The 16450-nt window shown below is 36.3% G+C and overlaps 1 protein-coding gene across 1 annotated transcript in view; it reads right to left on the bottom strand.

The window, feature by feature from the left end:
• LOC100923932 (ectonucleotide pyrophosphatase/phosphodiesterase family member 7-like) overlaps window positions 1–16450 on the bottom strand; it is a 55800-nt gene that overhangs the window by 19520 nt on the left and 19830 nt on the right. The window lies entirely within an intron of this gene.

Genomic DNA, 16450 nt, shown 5'->3' with positions numbered 1-16450 from the left:
TTAGTTCAGGAAGTCTTAACCTGGAATCCGCTAAACCACATAGGGTCAATGGAAAGATTTCAGTGGGTCTGAAAACTTGGAATAGGAAAAAAATTCAATCTTTATTTTCACTAATTTCTAACTGAAATTCATCATTTCCTTCACATATGTGAAAACATTCTGAAAAGGGACCATAGGTCTTACTAAATTCCCATGGGGTCCATGACACACAAAAAAGTTAAGAACATCTACTCTAGACTTTAATATTTTGTAGATAGCAGAATTATTTATACTCAATCTGTCTTTCATATTGCCCATTTTTGGTCATACATGTCCTTTTTACAACACTTTATATACAAAACATCTATGTATAGGGGTTGGGGGAAAAAGTGAGATGTTTTCTGTCATCAAGGGATGTGTCTTATATTGGGTGGATGTAACAAGTCCATAAATAAGTAAATGCAAGATATAGATACATATATATCTATATGTGAAATATAAAGTGATTTGGAGGACAACCACTAACAAATAGAATTAGGAAAGGCCTCTTGTTGGAATCTTTACAAAGTGTTAAGTCATTAGAATTGATAGAGACAATAATTATCTAATTTAGCATGGTTCAGTATGATTGATCTGATCCTACAAGGAGATGTTATGGGCCAGAACGTGAAACAAGGTACTAAGTGGAATTGATGGAAGCAATGCTTGTGTGCTTGGGTTTGCACCTTTAAGAGTTTATACATTAGAGATCACACATTAGAGCTCACACATTGGAGTCTACAAGTACGGGAGATACACAAAGTTAACTTTGTCACTTTGTGAATTCACACCTCCCATAATCCCACTCTCAGAGGAGGAGTCAACCTTTTACACCGAGCATAAAAAGAGCTTCAGTCAGTCAGTCAGAGTCAGTTCAGAAGAAACCATGAGTCGGAGTTGAGCTAGAGCCAGAAGTTACTTTGGAAGATTGACAGAGTGAGAATTCAGTTCAGGAGATTGAGAAGCTAATCTGCAATCGGGCAGAACCAAGATTAAGAGAGAGGCTGAAGCTAGCAACAAGAGCTCTAGGAACCAAAGAAAGCTAACTGGGCTATTTTAAAAGAAACAATAAAGAACTACTTTAACACCTGGCTGCATTTGAAGTGATTATTACTTGGAACTGAAACTAAGGCTGCCTCCAGAAAACCTCCCCAAGAAACCTGCTCCCAGAGAACCATCATATATCTTAGAGAAAAGAGCACCACATTTTGCACCTGAACAGGGACTGACAAGACCCTACTCTCAGATCCTGAATTCAGTGGAAAAACCTCTGATCCTGAATCCAGTGGAAAAGTCTCCTCAACCCAGAAATTAGGGTGAGTACAACAAAGAAATTTTGTTAAAAGAGTTAAAGTAGAATTTCAGCTAAGATGGGACAGATGTTTAGAAAACAGCCTTCTGTTTCTGTTCAAGGAAAATGTTTAGAGAGCATTGTCAAGGTTATGAAAAGCCATGGTTTGATTATAATTCTGGAGCAGATCACTGATCTTTTAGAAATTGTTAAGCATATATGCCCTTGTTTCTCTATGGAAAAAGAATTGGATCTAGACGACTGGAAATTAGTAAGAGAGGATCTTTGTCAATTCTACAATAAAAATGGACCTGGCTCAATTTCCAAAGACATACTTAACACATATAATTTAATACAACTGGCTTTAGGAAATTATATAAGTGTTAGAATAAGGAAAAAGAAGAAAGAGCAGGAGGGGGAGATGTCAACTAAACTAGGTGAAAAGGATGAAGAATCAGATTCACAGCAGGAGACATTAGATCATTCCTCATCTCATGACCCTCCTCCCTCAATTAACTCTTCATGGGTGGAGGGAGAAGGAAGAGAGGGAGAGGCAGTATTGCAATCAGAACCACCTATTAAGTAGCCTATGACAAGATTAGAAAAGGCATTAATTAAGGCAAGAAATGAAGGAGAAGATGTATCTGATTTTATAAATGCATATCCTGTGATTGAAGAGCAGTCAGGGAAGGCATGATCACCTTCTTTTTGGGGTCTCACCTCCTTGAGAAGTCAGGGAGGTCATGACCACCTTATGTTCTAAATCAAAAGAAAGCAGGAGAGGATTTCCAATCATTTCTCAAAAAAGAAGTGAAAACATCATAAAAAGAGGGTGGTCACACCCTCCCTGACATCTCAGGAAGGGAGATGAAAACACCAAAGGAAATGGGAAATCAAATCAGATTAGTGGGTTTCTGAAGGGGCTCATTTGAAACAGGTATACATAAATCCATCAATATGGGAAGCATTACACATAATTATATAAGCACATAGCAATATAACACAGGCTAGTAGTAATGTAACAAATAACATGAATCAACATGAGAATTTATACATGTTCATAAGTCCTAGAAATAGTCCAAAAGAAATCTATTGTCCATAGTTCATGTGCCAGGAATCCAATAATTCTTGTAAGCTCTGGAGTACTGCAATAGTCTCATCAACAATTTTTCATCTCAAGGAATCCAATGATTCCTGCTGGTTTTAAAGAAGTTGAAATAATCTCATCTTGTGTTAGGGAATCCAATGATTCCTGAAGATTTCAAAGCTCCTTCAACAGTCTCACTGTCATCCATGCTCTTTCAGGGTCAGATGTTTCTTAAATCTTCTCCTTTGTTTTGAAGTTTTTCTCTTTTTCTGTTTCTCTCTGATGGACAAGGCGAATATGGCTCGTTGGCACCCATCTGATTCCTTCTCCTCCTGTAGAGATACAAGCAAACCTTTTCTCCCAAGCAGTTAACCTACCTAATTCCCTTCCATTTACCACTTTTGGGATTTCTCCTCATCATCTGGCAATTACATTGGAGCTGTTTGCACTGGACACTGCCCTGTTGGGTTAAAAATCCTGGGAAGTGGCATATAAGCTGAGACCTGAAGGGAACTAAGGGTTTGCATAAGATGGAGGCATATTCTCAAGTCTGTGGAAATATATGGAATTAGAAGATAGATAGTGTATACAAGGAACAAGAAGTAGTATGATTTGGGCTGGAGTGGATGGAGTGCTGGGCCTGGAACCAGAAAGACATCTTCCTGAATTCAAGTCCAGCTTCAGATACTTACTAGCTGTGTGACCCTAGTCAAGTCACTTAACTCTCCTTTCCTCAGTTTTCTCATCTGCAAAATTTGCTGGAGAAGGAAAAGGAAAACCATTCCAGTATCTTTGCAAAGAAAACCCCAAATGGAATCATGAGGAGTCAGATGTGATTGAATGACAAATAGCTTTTTAGTAAAATAGGAACAAACATAAACTCCTTCAATGTTTAAAGCTTTTCATAATTTGGTCCTAAAATGCCTTTTTAGCTTTAGTATATATTATTTTATTTCTTGCTACAATTTACTATGATCTGGTTAAAGTAGGTTTTTTGCTATTCTTCACACATAGCACTTCATTTTTTTTCTCTCTGGGTGTCCTCCAGACTGGAATGCTCTCTGTCCTCATTTCAACTCCAATCACTCTCTAGTCTCCTTCAACATTCAGCTCAAGCCCTATCATGTCCTTTAAGCCTTTTGTGATCTCTAGTTATTTGTGTCCTTTTGCTTGTATATATGCATGCTTTCTTCTCAGAAAAAATGCAAACTTTGTAAGAGCAAGGACTATTTTACTTTTGTTTTTGTATTCCCATCACCTAGAACAGAGCCTGGCATATAACATGTTTGTTGATAATAAATTAACTAATTCTTTGAAAATATATGTTTATTGATAACAATTAACTAATTCTTTGAAAAAACAACAATAAACCATCCAAAAATGACAGATTCTGAAAAATAATTTTAAAAGGAATTTTAGGTTATGTACAGTTTTGGAAACCTGCCTTTTTGTCATTTTTTTCAATTCTGTCTGAAGAAAAGTTTTTATTTGTTGTTCTTCAAAATTGGGAAGATTACATTTCATTTTCAGCAAGGAAAAACATCTTTCATGGAATAATATTTCCATCTTTTGATGTTTTAGAAAATAGATACCACATTTCTTTTAAATTGTTACTAAAATCCTGTGACTAAACAGCAGATGATATAAGTTTGACTTTACTATTTCTTCTTTATTTGCTCAGATTCACAGAATCACTCATGAAATATGAGTTTACATATCATCACCTTTTTCACCTAGAAAATAACCAAAGGTCAACAACACATCTGGCCCAAAGGACCTGGAAGTACATCTCTGGATGAACAATTTAGATCTTAGAAACAGATTTTTAGTTTTCTTAGTACAAATCCTCCAATTAGTATATATCCTCCAATTGTCTTCAACCTTTCCCCTCCAATTCAGTCTTTCAAATTAGCTCACTTTTAGTTATTATTTTTCGTCCTATGGTGAGTTCCAATTTGATGATAAATTAGCTTTATGAGCAAGTGCTTTGTTTGATGTTTGATGTGCCCATCATCTATAAAGCAAAGTTGTTGGACTAAATTATCTCTAAGGGCCTTTCCCTTAGACTTTATGACTTCCCCCCTTTCCTTTTAAGATGGTAAAATAAATTGAGTGTGGTATAGGGGTTATAGGGTTGGACTTGCAACTAGGAAGACCCGTGTTCCAAGTCTGCCTCTGATATCCTGTGACCATGAGTCAGTCACTTAGTTTGTTAATTTTCTAGGCAACTTTATTACATTATATATGTAATATTGGTGGAATGAGTCTTTAAACTGGGAGTTTCTTCCACTGAATAAGTAATTAATTAAAGTAGCACCTTTAAGAATCTCCCAATCCCTCATTCTGAGTAGACAAATGACTATTTTCAAATGACTAGTTGCTAGGACCTTGGGACAGGAATTTTTGCTTCCAGAACTCTTTGTCTCTGTCTCTCTCTGTCTGTCTCCCTTTCCCTTTTCCTTTCCCTCTCCTCCCCCTTTCTCTCCCTTTCTCTCCCTTTCTCTCTCTCCCTTTCTCTCTCTCTCTCTCTCTCTCTCTCTCTCTCTCTCTCTCTCTCTTCCTCTTCCTCCTCCTCCTCCTCCTCCTCCTCTTTCTCTTCCTCTTCCTCCTCCTTCTCTCTCCTATTAATCTTTTAGAAAAATATTGTGATCTTAATCTTCAACAAATATGGATTTTATCTATGTCTAATTAATATTTACATCTATATCTAAGTCTATACCTACTTCTCTATAAAGAACTCAATCTCATGCAATTTGTTATAAGAGAGGGCTTTTACTTGGAGGCTAAAGGTTGGTGAGTTAGTAGGGAGTGTTATCTATGCCAAAAGGAAAAAACAAAAACACAGAGGAAAACAAAATGAAGTGCAGAGGGGATGTAAAATAACTTTTGTTACCATCTTGTTTCTTTAAAAGCAGCCTCAGATTCCTGCTATCTCCATTATTCTCTGTGGCTGTAGTGAATAAACCTGATCAGGGTGAGTGGCTACAGAGAGCTTTGGAAGGGAGGAGGATAGGGTCAGAAATCACAGGGAGATAGAGTCTCTAAGTGCACAGATTTTTCTGTCATCTTAAATGCCTGTCAAATGGAGACTGTGAGGTTAAGTGCCAACAAGGATTTACTATGATGAGAGGGTTTAGGGAAGGCTATTTCATCTAAAATATATTTATATAACTACTCATTTGTCAAGGGATTAAATGTCTATACTGACTTTGCCTGAAAAGTGTGAAATCTGTAGCTCGTTAGCCTCAGGGGTAAAAAGCCTGAAGGTAGGTGTCCAGCAGCTATCTCAGGAGAACATCCTCATTCTTATCTGTCTGTCTTTCTGATCAGTGTCAGAGTTGGAATATAGCACAGGCTTGGATGTTTTTGCTTCCTGCTTTTTCATAGTCCGATAGGACTAGAGGGACCTTGGGATCCCACTCTATACTTACTCAGATTTGGCCTTTTGTTTTAGAGAAAAGAGCTCAAGATTTGGAGTCAGAAGATCTGGCATTGTATGCTAGCTATGCTACTCACTACTGCACCCAGCAGGATCTGACCATGCTACTCAATAAACTCCAATGACTCCCTATTCTCTCCAGAGCAAATATAAATTTCCCAGTTTCCAGCCTTATGACACAATACTTTTCTTCATAAACTCTTCAGTCTGATCAAACAGTTTTCTTTGTGCTCCTCTTATGGGGGCCATCATTTCCCATCTTTGTTGGCTGCTCTCCATGTCAGCAATGCACTCTGTTCTTGTCCGTGGCTCTTAGAATTCCTAATTTCTTTTAAGACTCAGCTTATGTCACCTTCTACATGAGGTCTTTCCTGATGCTCACAGATGGTAGCTTTCATCTTGCATCACTTTATATCTTTTTTTTTTTTTTTTTTTTTGCATATATCCATCTCTTTCTCCCAGAAAAGACTGTGGGTTTCTTTAGGGCAGAGGTTGCTCCCTTTTTTTTTTTTTTTTTTTGTATTCTTAGCTCCTTAGGCACAATGCCTGGCACATTACAGAAGCTTAATAAATAGTTGATGAATGATTAGTTGATGCTCAACTCTCCTAAATTAAGACATATGTGACTATGGCCAAATAATTTAGCCTCTCCTACTTCATTTCCTCATCTGTAAAATTAAGGAGTTGCATTAATTGGCTTCAGCTGTGTTAGGTATTTATCCTTACAGACCCTCAGTCTTTTTTTCATTTGTAAGCTAGGGGGATTGACTGGATGATTTTTTTTTCTTTTCATAGTTTTTATTTATTTTTTTTATTATAGTAACTTTTTATTGACAGAATCCATGCCAGGGTAATTTTTTTTACAACATTATCCCTTGCACTCACTTCTGTTCCGATTTTTCCCTCCCACTCTCCACCCCCTCCCCTAGATGGCAAGCAGACCTATATATGTTGAATATGTCCTAGTATATCCTAGATACAATGTATGTGTGCAGAGCCAAACAGTTTTCTTGTTGCACAGGGAGAATTGGATTTAGAAGGTAGAAATAACCCGGGAAGAAAAACAAAAATGCAAACAGTTTACATTCATTTCCCAGTGTTTTTTTCTTTGGGTGTAGCTGCTTCTGTCCATCATTGATCAATTGAAACTGAATTAGGTCTCTTTGTGAAAGAAATCCACTTCCATCAGATTACATCTTCATACAGTATCGTTGTTGACGTATATAATGATCTCTTGGTTCTGCTCATTTCACTTAGCATCAGTTCATGTAATTCTCTCCAAGCTTCTCTGTATTCATCTTGCTGGTCATTTCTTACAGAACAATAATATTCCATAACATTCATATACCACAATTTATCCAACCATTCTCCAATTGATGGGCATCCACTCAGTTTCCAGCTTCTAGCCACTACAAACAGGGCCGCCACAAACATTTTGACTGGATGATTTTTAAAGTTCCTGCTGGGTCTAATATTTTGTGATTTGGGGAAATGAAAATGAATAAGGCCTATGAAGAAGTGACCTGAGATACAGTTTGGCTTATGATTGTTAGGAATATTGATTGATACTTTATGGAAAGTAAGAGATTGTAGCAGGAATAATATAGCTAGAATAATGTAAGTTTTTCAGATGAAAAGATTGAGTCCCGGTGACCTGAGGTCACTTCTTCAGGGACACACAAAGGGGGCTCTAGGTGAAACTTGAATCCAGGTTTCCTGATGTATGACAATATGCTGTTTCTACTGAATCACCATGCCTTCTCTTAGGCCACCTGGCAGGTCATGATTCATGTAGGGACTATTGCAGTTTCCTTTTCTTTATCATGATGTTTGTGCAGTTTATTCCTTAGAGAATAAGCAGGAAAATCTTTTATCCTAGTAGCATCTTTGAGCTTTTCCTCTCTCTCTTTCTCTCCCTCCCAAGGCCTAGGGCAAGCCCTGTGATATGAATTCAGTTAAGTGACATGAGTATTAACCCAGAGGCTGAACAGAAAAGAAGGTTTCATGGAGCAAATTGGATGATTCTTTAAAATTGCTGACATTTCTTTTGATTGTCCTACTTTCCTCTGGGGTGCTAGATCTTAAGTTACTTTGAGTTTCTGTTCCTGAGATTTAAGCCCTTTTTTTCTGGAGGAGAGAGTACAGGGCAGTCCTCGACAGGTATCAGAGGCATAGATAATCCTATCACACACCTGTCAGGTCATATATGATCCTGAGTGACTGTGCCTCTCACCCTTGGGGTAAGCTGCTGTATAGTTGTTGACAGCAAAGGAGGGAAGTAGGCGAGGGAATATAAAAATACAATTCTTCTATAATATTAAAAAAATCCTTTTCTTATGCTTATTATTTGCTTCATCTTCTAATAGCTGATGGATGTGATGCACTGAAAATGTAAAAAAATCTCCTAAGAGTACTGTGAGGATGTTGTTTGAGAGAACCACAAAATGGAAACAGAATAATCCAATAGAAACAACTGGGCAGCATGGGCCTTTTTTTTTTTTTTAAAGCAATGAAGCCCCAGAAAGAGTTGTGGGTCTTACAAAATTTTTACTAACAGGAAAGGCATTTCCAACTAGAGTATAGATATGTTCTAAATGTTTTAGTGTGATTATAAGCTTCTTAAAAGTTCTTAAGTAGGAGCTATTGAGATTTAAAAAATTATTTTGATAACTACTTTAGTATAATTGGTTTCTTTTGTAATCTTATACATTTAATTTTATTCATTTAACAGTGTTATTTGGAAGAATGCAGAGACTTTGCCAGGCTGTCAAATATATAATAATAATAATAATAATAAAGGTTATGATTAAGAATCTAGAAGTTAATATATTTGTATTCTTATCTTGGACTTTGCACTGACTGTGTGACCTTTAACTTCTCTGAGTATTTGTTTTTTCAGTATAAAGTAGGGACTATGAAGTTTATTTCACATACTTCATAGCGTTAGTAAATAGGGACAGGACCTGTGATTTCACTGGTAGAGAATTCCCTTGTGAAAAAAATTTCCTCTACCACCTTCTTTTCTTTTTCTTTCACTCTCTTTTTCTTTCTTTTTTTTGCATTGTAATTGGGATTAAGTGACTTGCCCAGGATCACATAGCAAGTAAATATTAACTGTCTGAGACTGAATTTGAATTCAGATTCACTGTCCATTCTGCTATTTAGTTGCCTTCTTTTCCCTTAAGAGTCTTGGAAAACTTCCTATGGTATTGTGATGACAAGCCATTTTACCAGGATCACACAGCCAATATTTGTCAAAAATAGAATTTGAATCCAGGTTTTCCTAGTTCCAAAGATATCTCTTTCTAAGCCATCTACTATAGGGTGTCTCTATTGCATTGATATAATGATAATATATGATCATATAGAAAGACACTTTAAGATTAAGAGCATTATAGAAACAAGATATTTTATAACCTTTCAGACTAATGGTGTGCTTTGTGAGAAAAAACCAGAATGAAACCAAAACAATTGGAATCTATAGGATTATTACCCTTGATATACAAAATGAGACTTTTAGTTTGATGATGACAGTGATCATGATAATAATGACTACACAGATTTAGATAGTATGCTGTGGTTTTAAAAATGCTTCCCAGTGAGGCAGGCCATGAAAGTGTGACTCTCCTAACTTTATAGTTCTCCTCCTCCTCCTCCTTCTCCTCCTCCCTCCTCCTCCTCCTCCTCCTCCTCCTCCGCAATTGGGGTTAAGTGACTTGCCCAGGGTCACACAGCTAGGAAGTGTTAAGTGTCTGAGACCAGATTTGAACTCAGGTCTTCCTGACTTCAGGACTGGTGCTCTATCTACTGTGCCACCTAGCTGCTCCTAGATCTTTTTTTAGAATAATGTTTTTAAATGTATTAAAATGTGTAGAATTTCAAAGGAAACCAATTATGCTGAAAACCGATGATCAAAATATTAAAAAAAAAAGCTTGCCAACTCCAGGTTAAGAACCTCTTAAGTAACGGGAGGAAAATGAAATTCTTGGGAGGAAGGAGGAATTTTCTCCCTATCATTTCCTTCATTATTCATGGCATCTTGTAGCAGAGATACTGGGCCAGAAAGAAGCAATCCATCTGTCAGCTGAAGACAAATTTGGGCAAAATGGAGAGATCAGACATATACATGGATGCAAAGAGGCAGTGCAGTATTCAAGAAGCTTTGAGGAGTGGGTAATGAAAAGGAGCCAACTATCAACTCACAGGAGAGTTAGCCCTGGTAATTAAGGATCGAGCTTCAGAGAGGAGCAGACCATAGGATTCCACTTGAGAAATCCAGAAGAGTATTGTTTTATGTGTAAAATCATGGGCATCCTTTTCTTGTTTGGTGGTATTGTAATCTTGAAGCACTTTAAAACTACTTGTTGTTGAATGGCCACATTTCCTAGGTACAGCTATTTTCGGAGGTTATAACAACTGTCGTATAGTTGCCATAAAGACTATCATGGTTTATCTCGGTGTTCCTGGGTCTAACATTTTCTTCCTGTGATTTTTATTTCTTTACCTTGTTTTGAAGGTATGACTTGTCATTAAGACCATTCTATTTATACTCTCTGCACCATTTGTATATTTTTTGGGTTTTTTCCATCTGGGATAACATGCTAGCTCCTATACCTTTTAAAAAATTGGCTCTTTCCTCAAGTGTTGTCAAAATTTGAATTTAAAAATTATATCTGCCAAGGGTCTCTTCTCATATCCTCAGAAAGGTTTCCAGTAGTAGTAGGTTTTTGGGATGGAGGATGTTGATCAGTCTTTGGATTACCTCATCTCATGGCTCTTGCTATTATGGTGAAGTATTAGAAAGAATTGGATCTTACTTTTGTGCACTGCATTCAGGAAAGATACATCTACTTTTCAGAAAAAATATGTGGTTAGAGTGGCAGAAGTAGTGGATTGGAGGGTGGACTAGTACATAAGATGTGGTGTGCAGTGGACGGAATGTTGATAATGAAGTAAGGAGACTTGGAGTTGAATCTGTATTTCGATTCTCACTGGTTTTGTGGTCACATTGAAGTCAACTACCTTTTCAGTGCTTTGGTTTCCTCATCTGTAAAATGTGAATAATAATAGTTGTCTATCTGCCTCATAAGGTCAGCAGACCAATCAATCAATCAATAAGCATTTATCAGTAGCTACTATCCTACTGATAACATATGTGTTAGATACTGGAAATACAAATATAAAGTTGAAACAATCTCTGCCCTCAAAGAGATTATAATGATTTTGGAAATGTATATACATATATATGTATATATATGTATATGTATAAATAAAATAAATATAAGATGCTTGAGTGAGGAGAGAAGGGCAGGCAGCGAGTGAATACAGTTTTTTTTTTCTAGAAGTGTGACTAAGAAAGAGAGTTGAGAAATAGTATAATAACTTTAGTAGCTTGAGGGAATGATAGTGTCTAGAGAGGAATTTTTATTTTTTAAATTTTTATTATTTTTTTACTGAACATAATTTTATTTTATTATATTATGAATTTACAACACTAACAAACATGAATATTGCAATTACAAAAAGAGGATTTTATATGTAATTATAAATTTTTGTCACATGCAATCTGTTTTTAAAAGAATTTTGCATTGAATACAATAACAAAACTGCTCTGTTTGTCCGTGTCCCCTTTGAATTCCCTTCTGTCCTTTCTTTTTAAAAAGTTTCATTGACTCTTTTCTTCTTTTCTTTCTTTAATATTTATGACTATTCACCAATATACTCCATTCCTGTACTAATTGAAATCCTTTCTAGTTATAAATCATTATATTTAGGCAAAATAAATACATTAGATGTGAATATGTTGATAAACAACAGAACCAGTAGGTAGAGATTGGAGAGGGAGAGGGAGATGGAGAGAGAAAGGGAGAGGGAGAGAGACAGAGAGAGAGGGAAGAGATATCAACTTGGGGATAATGTTAGAGAAGATGGAAGGGATTGGGTTCAAGATAATATTTGATAAGGAGAAGGACCCCTTATCATCAGAGATTGGTGTAAAAGAAGAACAAATGGAGGATGATGCCAAAGGAGGATGATGAGAGGTAGAGATGGGGAGGAAGAAGGAGCTAAAGTGAATAGTTTCTACTCTCTTAATAGAGTATGAGGTAATATCCTTGGCTGAGAGGGGAGGGGAAAGGGAGTAGTTTGAAAAGTTAGAGAAGGAAAAAAAAACATTTGGAAGAATTGATGTAAGGAATGGGATAGGAAAATCAATTGGGTACATTTTTGGTAAAGTTGTAAATGATCTAATCATTCTGGAGAACAATCTGGAGCTATACTCAAAGGGATATAAAACTGTGCATCCCCTTTGATCCAGAAATACTACTACTAGGTCCATATCCCAAAGAGATCATAAAAAAGGGAACAGGACCCACATATAAAAAAAATATTTACAGTATTTCTTTTGTGATGGCAAAGAATTAGAAATTAATTAGGGAAGAGTGAAATGATTTTCTTATAAGGACACTGCTTTCCTAGTATTTTACTCCCAGATTCACTGCAGCTAGAGCATTGCTCTTGTATAAGTCATGTTCACCACCTCCAAAATTACCTAGCCATAGCAATTTCTTGACCTTCAGATTGGTGGAATGAATCACCACGTTGGATACACAGAACAGAGTTTGAGGGGACCTCCAATGTCATTTATTCTAATATAAACCTCAGAAGGAATACCCTCTCACCAATGAGTGCTAACCCAGTCTTCATTTGAGATCTCTATTTTGGGGGACTCCTCCTCTCAGAGACAACCTATTCCAATTTTTTAAAATTTAGTATTTCATGGCAACAAGACTATACGATGATCAGTTCTGCTGGACATGGCTCTCTTCAACAATGAGATAATTCAAACCAGCTCCAGTTGTTCAATGATGAAGAGAGCCATCTACATCCAGAGAGAGGACCGTGGGAATTGAATATGGATCACAACATAGCATTTATGTATATAGTATATATTTTTCCTTTTTAAAAGGGATGCATAGTCAGTAGTGGAATTGCTAGGTCAAAGGGTTTATATGGTTTTCAAAACATGACTTTATAGCCTTTGGGCACATTTCCAAATTGCTTTATAGAAGGGTTGAATCAGTTCACAATTCCACCAACAGTGCATCAGTGTCTTATTTCCTCTACATTCCCTCCAACATTTGTCATTTTCCTCCTTTATCCTATTAGCCAATCCAATAGGTATGAGGTAGTTGCTCAGAATTGTTTTAATTTGCTTTTCTCCATTCAATAATTAGAACATTTTTTCATATGACTATAAATAGCTTTGATTACTTCATCTGAAAACTGTTCTTATCTTTTGATCATTTAGTAATTGGGAAGTGTTTTTTTTTTTTTTTTATAAATTTGACTCAGTTTCCTATAGATTTAAGAAATCAGGCCTTTTTCTGATAAACTTGCTTCAATTTTTTTTCACAATTACTATTACTATTTCTCCCCTCCTATTTATTCTATTCTTTCTCCTTTTACTCTGTCCATCCTCAAAAGTGTTTTGCTTCTACTATCGCCTTCCTGAATCTACCCTCCCTGATACTACCCCTCCTGCTGCCTTTTATCCCCTTCCCCTCCTACTTGCCTATAGGGTAAAATAAATTTCTATACCCAACTGAGTGTATATTTTATTCCCCTTTTAAGCCAATCCCTACTCCCCCTTACCTCCCTCCTCTTTCCCTCTACTGTAAGAATTTTTCTTGTCTCTTTTATGTGAGATAGTTTATCTTATTCTATTTTTCCCTTTCTTTTTCTCACAGTACAATTCCTTTCTCACCTCTTAATTTTATTTTTTTAGGTATTATCCCTTTACTCTCAAATTATACCTGTGCTTCTGTCTATATTTAGTCTTTCTAACTGTCCTAATAATGAGAAAATTCTTATGAGTTACAAGTATCATCTTCCCATGTAGGAATATAAACAATTTAGCCTTATTAAGATTTTATGATTTCCTTTTCCTGTTTACCTTTTTATGCCTCTTTAGAGACTTGTATTTGAAAGTCAGTTTTCTATTCATTTGTGTTCTTCATCAAGAATACTTAAAAGAATTCTATTTCATTTAATGTCCACCTTTCTTCCTGATGTTTTATACTCAATCTTGTTGAGCAGGTGATTCTTGATTGTAATTACAGCTCCTTTGCTCTCCAGAATATCATATTCTAAGCCCTCTAATCCTTTAATATAGAAGTTTCTAAATCTTGTGTTATCCTGAGTGTGACTCCATGATACTTGTTTTCTTTCTGACTGTTTGCTTTTCTTCTTGGCCTGAGAGCTCCAGAATTGGGCTATAATGTTTTTGGGAGTTTTCATTTTGAGAAGTGATCAGTAGATTCTTTAAATTTCTATTTTACCCTCTAGTTCTGGAATATCAGTGTAGTTTTCCTCAATAATTTCTTGAAAAATGATGCCTAGATTTTTTTTTTTGATCATGGCTTTCAGATAGCCCAATAATTTAAAAATTATTTGTCCTGGATCTCTTTTCCAACTCTGTTGCTTTTTCAGTGAGATATTTCACATTGTCTTCTATTTTTCATTCAATATTATTTTTTGATTTCTCATAAAGTCATTAACTTCCATTTCATCAATTCTAATTGTGAAGGAATAATTTTCTTCAATGAGTTTTTGTTCCTCTTCTATTTGGCCAATTTTGCTTTTTAAGGCATTTTTCTCCTCATTGTCTTTTTATACTTCTTTTTGCATTGCTCCCATTTGTCTTCCCAATTTTTCTTCTACTCTCTTACTTCATCAAAACATGCATTTAAGCCCTTCTCTTTACTCACATAAGCTAATCCATTGGTTCAGGTGCTCATCATGTCTTGCACTGATTATTGTAGTGGTTGCCTAATTGACAAATGGGTCTCAAATCTTTCCTTGCTCCATTTCATCCTCCATCCATATTGCTGCCAAAGTGATTTTTTTCTTAAAAATAGATCTGACCATATCACCTCCCTGCTTAGTTAATTCCAGTCGTTCCTTATCATAACCCCTCCAAGATAAACTACAAACTTTTCTATTTGGCATTTAAAGCCCATTCACAACCTGCCCCTCTAATTTTTAGCCTCATCATTCATTATTCATCCCCTTTATGTACTTTGTGATTCAGACAAGTTGGTCTCTCATCTTCAAGTCTATCAAGTCAATCCACAGCAATCCTATCTCTTTTGCACTGCTCATTTTCTAGTCCTAGAAGGGACTCCTTTCTCACTTATGCTTCAGAGAATCCCAATCTATCTTCAAGATATAGTTCATGGACCACCTTTTCTTGGAAGCATTTTCTGATTCTTTCAATTGCTAGTGTCCTTGTTTCACAATTTCCTTATACTTATTTGTACTCATTATCTTTATATTTGTTCTACATATCTTTATATAGAATTGGAATATAAGATCTTTGAGACTGGGTATGGTTTCATTCTTTGTTTTTGTAACTGTAGAACCTACCATAGTGCCTGGCACTCAAGAAGGCACAATTAAATGATTGCTGGTTGATTGAATTGCCAATGCAGAAATATTTATATTTAAAAGTCAAAACAAGCCAATAGAGTTCAAGATCAGGCAACAGTCTACATAGCTGTGTGTCTGGATGAATCTGAGTGCATTTGAGCATATTTTCTAATTTGCTTCATTCATTGTGGTAGCTTTGCTGATATTCTTCTTGTAGGGGCTAACCAAATGCTCCCTCATCTTCTGAATGACCTTCAATGAGCACAAATGACTCAATGTTGTTCTAGTCTGTCAATAGTTGAGTCTGTGTGGTCACATACATAAAAGCAGCCTTTTCCTAAACTGATAAAAAGTCTCTGATAGCCTTTCCCTTCTCACCCCTTCTTTTTTGGTTTTCTAAGAAAACATAGCCATCTCCCGATTCAGGAGAAGCTAGTGATGTTTGGGAATTATCCACAGTTTAAGCTTGTTCAGAAGAATAAGAGGGGCAAGGCCAGTCACTAAATCTTGGATGCAAAGGGATGTTGGCAAAGTTACTGTATTGAATGAATCCAACTGGAAGTGTGCCTTTTTATAGGAGCTCAAATCTGCTTGGACAGCTGTTTCTTGGACTTTTGCCTGACCTTAAGCCACGCATTTCATCTTGCCATTTGGATCCTGACATGGTCATGTTGCTAGCTGCACTTTCAGATCTTGGACCCATCTTTTACCTTTGGCTCTAGCTTGCTTGTTACTTTGTGCTGATTATATTGATAACTGATCCCTTTGGCGTGTGGTGCTGATGTTCCAAACTATCCTAATTACATAGCTTAAAGATGGGCCCATAGAATCATAGAATCATCAGTCTAGAGTTGGAAGGTCTCTCTGATGTCAGCTAGTCTAGCTCTATTTCATTCCCCATACATTTTAAATCTAAGAAATCAAGGCCAAGGGAGGTATAAAAGATTTTCCAAGGCACATAGGCAGTAAGGACCAGAGGCAAGAACAGAACTGCTCAATGTTGTTTAAAATGAAATGACTAAAAATCTTAATGCTAAACTATGCAAGACTATGGGTTGTTTTGTGACCATTGACTTGGCAGTAACACCACCACCACCTCTGCCATCTCTACTACTTCTCCTATCAGTAGGTGCTGAAATCCTGTCCTTTTTTGAGGTGATGTGAATGACTAAGACTCTAGCAGTTA

Source organism: Sarcophilus harrisii, chromosome 1 (assembly GCF_902635505.1).
Source record: "Sarcophilus harrisii chromosome 1, mSarHar1.11, whole genome shotgun sequence".
NCBI classification, from domain to species: domain Eukaryota; kingdom Metazoa; phylum Chordata; class Mammalia; order Dasyuromorphia; family Dasyuridae; genus Sarcophilus; species Sarcophilus harrisii.
This window is presented reverse-complemented; position numbering and strand designations above follow the sequence as displayed.